Source organism: Neophocaena asiaeorientalis, unplaced genomic scaffold, assembly GCF_003031525.2.
Source record: "Neophocaena asiaeorientalis asiaeorientalis breed wild unplaced genomic scaffold, Neophocaena_asiaeorientalis_V1.1 scaffold762, whole genome shotgun sequence".
Taxonomy (NCBI): Eukaryota; Metazoa; Chordata; class Mammalia; order Artiodactyla; family Phocoenidae; genus Neophocaena; species Neophocaena asiaeorientalis.
The window spans coordinates 215,007-220,372 of record NW_020175828.1 but is presented as its reverse complement, the minus strand read 5'-3'; the positions used below and the strand labels follow the sequence as shown (position 1 = coordinate 220,372).

At 47.1% G+C, this 5,366-nt stretch overlaps 1 pseudogene; it reads right to left on the bottom strand.

The window, feature by feature from the left end:
• Window positions 1-1,373: 1,373 nt before the first annotated feature.
• Window positions 1,374-2,675, bottom strand: LOC112391396 (40S ribosomal protein S23-like; annotated as a pseudogene).
• Between the last annotated feature and the right edge of the window lie 2,691 nt (window positions 2,676-5,366).

Sequence of the window (5,366 nt, the reverse complement as noted above, 5' to 3'; positions counted from 1 at the left end):
CTTTTGATGAAGAGAAACGCTTGATTTTAATGCTTTAGTATCTTTTTTGGTGAATGCTTTTAGTTTTTTGGTTTGGGGGTTCATTTATTTATTTATTATATGGTGAATGCTTTTTGTGATTGAAGAAGTCTTTGTTACCCCAAGGTCCTGAAGATATTTTCATATTTTATTCTAGAAACTTAATTGTTCTCTCTTTCACATTTAGGCTTATGATAATTTGGAATGGTATTTGTTTTGTGTGTTGTGAGGCAGGGATCAAGGATTATTTTTCCCCTGTGGTTACAGAATGGATCCAGCACCGTTTATTGAAAAGACCATCTTCCTTCCCCTTCTGTAAGCGGAATAATGGTCCTCAAAGATGTCCACATTCCATCCTAATTCTGGAATTTGTGATTCTGCAGCTTTACACAGAAAAAGGGATTTTGCAGAAAAAGGGATTATATGAAGGATCTTCAGATGCAGTTTGCTCTGGTTTATCCTGCTGGGCCCAATGTAACCATGAGCGTCCTTAGGAAGGGAAGAGGGAGGAAGAAGTGAGGGGCGGAGGGAGGTCTGACCACAAGGAGGAGATCAGAGTGACACGGTATTAGGGGACTCAAGCAGCCATTGCCAGCTTTGGAGATGGAGAAGGGGCCTTGAGCCAAGGAACGCAAGCAGCCTCTAGAGGCTGCAAAACGCAAGGAAATGAATTCTCTCCTAGACCCTCCAGAAAGGAATGCAGCCCTGATGACACCTTGATTTTAGCAGATTTCTGACCTACAGAACTTTATGATGATAAATTTGGGTGGTTTTAAGCCACTAAGTTTACAGGAATTTGTTACAGAAGCAAATAACTAATCTGTCCCACTGAATTACACTCTCACTTTTGTTATAAATCAGGTGGCCACGTGTGCATGGGACTCTATTCTGTGACTTTTTTTTTTTTTCCCTGCGGTACGCGGGCCTCTCACTGTTGTGGCCTCTCCCGCTGCGGAGCACAGGCTCCGGACGCGCAGGCCCAGCAGCCATGGCTCACGGGCCCAGCCGCTCCGCGGCATGTGTGATCTTCCTGGACCGGGGCACGGACCTGTGTCCCCTGCATCGACAGGCGGACTCTCAACCACTGCACCACCAGGGAAGCCCCTTTTTTAAAAAAATCAGATTTTAGAAATTTAATTTTTAGAACATATTAATAGCATTCATATATGCAATATAACTTAGGTAGTTTTTTTTTTTTTTTGGTTGCACTGGGTCTTAGTTGCAGCAGGCCGGCTCCTTAGTTGTGGCATGCAAACGCTTAGTTGTGGCATGCATGTGGGATCTAGTTCCTTGACCAGGGATCAAACCCACATCCCCTCCATTGGAAGGCGGATTCTTAACCACTGCACCACCAGGGAAGTCCCACAATATAACTTTAGAAGTTTTATTATCACTTATTTGATAATGCTTCCCTGTAATTTAACATGCCAATTAAGCTTAATTAGTTTAATATCTCTCTTTGAGATGTTTAAGGGGCCCTGTGAAAACTGAATGTCCTTGATGTCCTTTGATGAACGCAAGTTCTTCATTTTAGTACAGTCACATCTTTCCTTTGATAGCTAACAGGTTTTTCCCCTGTCCTTTTAGTAAAATCTTCCCTGACCTAAGGTCCAAAGGGTATTCACTTATATCTCCTACCGAAAGATTTAAAGATTTTCTTTTACTATTTAATACCTTGATCCATCAAGAGTTTCCAGGAAATTTTGCATGTAGTGTGAGGTACAAGCCGAACTTCGTTTTTCTTACCCTACAGATAACGCAGCATTTTCCCAGGCCTCCTTACTGAACGGTCTCTCCTTTCCCCCAATCGGCCGTGGCCCTCTGTCACATACCCAAGTTCTGTCTGTCCTTCTCTATCTTCTTTTGGCTTATGGAAATTTATTACTATCCTGCTTTCATCATCAAAACTTATGATCTTGGTCTTTCCTTCTTGCCTTTGTATAAGGCCAAAAGAGAGACATTGGCTACTCTGACAACCTTAAAAGTGGACTCCAGGGCTTCCCTGGTGGCGCAGTGGTTGAGAATCCACCTGCCAATGCAGGGGACACGGGTTTGAGCCCTGGTCCGGGAAGATCCCACATGCTGCGGAGCAGGTAAGCCCGTGTGCCACAACTACTGAGCCTGTGCTCTGGAGCCCACGTGCCACAACTACTGAGGCCCGTGTGCCTAGAGCCAGTGCTCCACAACAAAGGAAGCCCCTGCTCACCACAACTAGAGGAAGCTGGCGTGCAGCAATGAAGACCCAACGCAGCCAAAAATACATAAATAAAATAAATAAATTTATAAAAAAAAAAAGTGGACTTCAGGAATGTCACCAATAGCATGACCTTTGCGACCAAATCCAGCAACCAGAACTTCATCATTTTCCTCAATAAAATTCAAACAACCATCATTGGGTACAAAGGCCGTTGTGGGTTTTTTTTGCCATTCTTGATTAGCTGAACGCTGACACACTTCCTGATGGCAGAATTCGGCTGTTTGGCTTCAACCCCTACTTTTTCAAGCACAATTCCCTTGGCATGAGAATCACCTCCAAAAGGATTGGCCTTCAGGGCTGTGCCCAAATGGGCTTTCTTGTACTGTTTATCATGCCACTTCTGGTCTTGTCGGTGGCTGTGGAGCTTCCTGGTAGTACGAAGACCGTGACACTTGCCCATCCTGTAGGTGCCACGGGCCTGAGCGAAAGCTGTCCTTCTTTCATTGGTCAGCTGTTCCCTGTACCACTACGCTGCTCATGGTGGGTCCCCATCAGAGGCACAGCCACCCGGAAGCTAAGGAGGCTCCTGCATGAGACCCAGACAAGTCAGTGTATTCACACGGCTCTTTTCTCTTTTGGATAAGTGGGCAAAAGAGTGATATTTGGATTGCTATTGTTTAAGTCCACTGTCTCTTTTCTTCCTGCCTGTCCCTCTGGTTTGACTATGAAATGCTTATGTGTGGTTTGCATCCCAATAGGCTGAATCCTGCTTGGGGCTCACTGAGCTTCTTGGATGGGTAAGTCTATGTTTTTGTCAACTTTGGAAAACCTTTGGCCATCATTTTGGCAAATATTTTTTTTCTGTCCCATTTCTACCTTTTTCTCCTTCTCAGATTCCAACACACATATGTTAAACCCTTTAATATTGTTTGCCAAGTGCCTGAGACTGTTTATTTTCTCCAATGTTTGCCTCTCTGATCGGATAATTTCTTCTTCAGATTGGATAATTACTGGGACTTCCCTGGAGGCACAGTGGTTAAGATCCGCCTGCCAATGCAGGGGACACAGGTTCGTTCCCTGGTCTGGGAAGATCCCACATGCCGCGGAGCAACTAAGCCCGTGCACCACAACTACTGAGCCAGTGTGCCACGACTACTGAAGCCCACGTGCCACGTGCCAAAAAAAGATTGGATAATTACTATTGGTCTGTCTTTTTTTTTAAATTTATTTATCCACTTACTTATTTTTGGCTGTGTTGGGTCTTCGTTGCTGCACGCAGGCTTTTCTCTAGTTGCGGCGAGCGGGGGCAACGCTTCGTTGCGGTGCGCGGGCTTCTCATTGTGGTGGCTCCTCTTGTTGCAGAGCACAGGCTGTAGGCACGCGGGCTTCAGTAGTCGCGGCACATGGGCTCAGTAGTTGTGGCTCATGAACTCTAGAGCGCAGGCTCAGTAGTTGTAGCGCACGGGCTTAGTTGCTCTGCGGCATGTAGAATCTTCCTGGACCAGGGCTCGAACCCGTGTTCCCTGCCTTTGGCAGGTGGATTCTTAACCCCTGCGCCACCAGGGAAGTCCTATTGGTGTGTGTTTAAATTCACTGACTCTTTCTTCTGTCACCTTCAATCGTCTGTCAAGCCCATCCAGTGATTTTGTCATTTTAGTTATGTACTTTTCATTTCCAGAACTTTCATTTGCTTTGTTTAACAGCTTCCATTTTTTCTATTGAGATAGATTCCTTTTCACTCACTCACTAATTTTCTTTGAATTATTGAATATCTCAAAACAATGACTTTGAAGTCTCCATCTGTCAAATCTAATAACCCTGGGCTCAGGGCTGGTTTCTATTGACCGCTTTCCCCCTTGATTTTGGCCACATTCTCTCTTTTCTTTGCCTAGAGACTTTTTATTGTATTTTGGTTGTTGTGGATGATATGTTACAGTCTCTAGCCTCTGTTATCTTCCTCTGAAAATGAAAACATGTGCTTTCCAAGAGGCCAGACCACCAGAGACGGAAGCTTCTGCCTTCCACCCCTCTGGATTCCTGCTCTGGGGGAGGCCAGCCCCCATGTTAGGAGGACACTCGAGCATCCCCGGAGCAGCCCAAGTGGGGAAGAACTGAGGCCTCCGGCCAATGACCAGCACCACCTGAGTAAACCATCTCAGCAGCCCATCCACAGCCCCAGTGAAACCTTTATTTATTTTGTATTTAAAAAAATTTTTTGGCCTCACCGCGTGGCATGCGGGATCCTAGTTCCCCAACCGGGGATCAAACCCACGGCCCCTGCAGTGGAAGCGTGGAGTCCTAACCACTGGACTGCCAGGGAAGTCCCCCTAGTCAAGCCTTTAGATGATGGAAGCCCTGGGTGACATCTTGTCTGCAACCTCATGGGAGACCTTGAGCCTTGAGCCAGAACCTTCCAGCTCCCCCACTCCCAAATTCCTGACAAAGCAATTGCATCCGATAATCGGTGTTCACTGGTGTTTTGAACCACTGGGTTTTGGGGTCATGTTATATGCAGCAGTAGGTAGTGAGACAGGGTGAGACTGGAGGATGTCTTGCTCCAGGGTGCAACCCCAGTTCCCAGGGCATGGATCCTGGTGTCTCAGCGGCTCAGCCAGGGACGTTCACAGGGTTTGATGAGGCCCCCACTCGAGCCAGGCCAGAGCTCCCACAGCAGTCGTTTTCTGGTCCGTCTGGGGTTCTCACCCCAGCCAAGGGCAGTGGAACATCTTAGACTCCTCTCTACACAGTGGCCTCTCCTCCAGTGTCCTCCCCACAGATTCCAGCTTCGTCACTGGCCCTCGGCTCAGTGGTACAGGCTGCCCCACTTGGACTCTGTCCCTCTGTGCCAGGAGGGGTAGAGAGCTGGGTGGGCGGGCAGGGGGCGGTCAAGGCGTGCCTCATAAAGTTCTCTTCCCTGGGGAGTGCAGTCCTGCCCTTCCCTTCCCCCACGACCTGAAAACGGTTGCCTCATCTCTTTTGTCCATGTTATGGTTGTTTACAGTGGGAGGTGCAGTCAGATCCCAGCTTCTGTTATAGCCCACAGCAGAAGTCTCAATCAGATTTGCTTTTTAAGAGAGTCTTCTACATTTGTGGGAAAACTGGTGAGCTCTGACTCAAGTCTGGGATTTAGTTAACGGTAATGACCAATTTT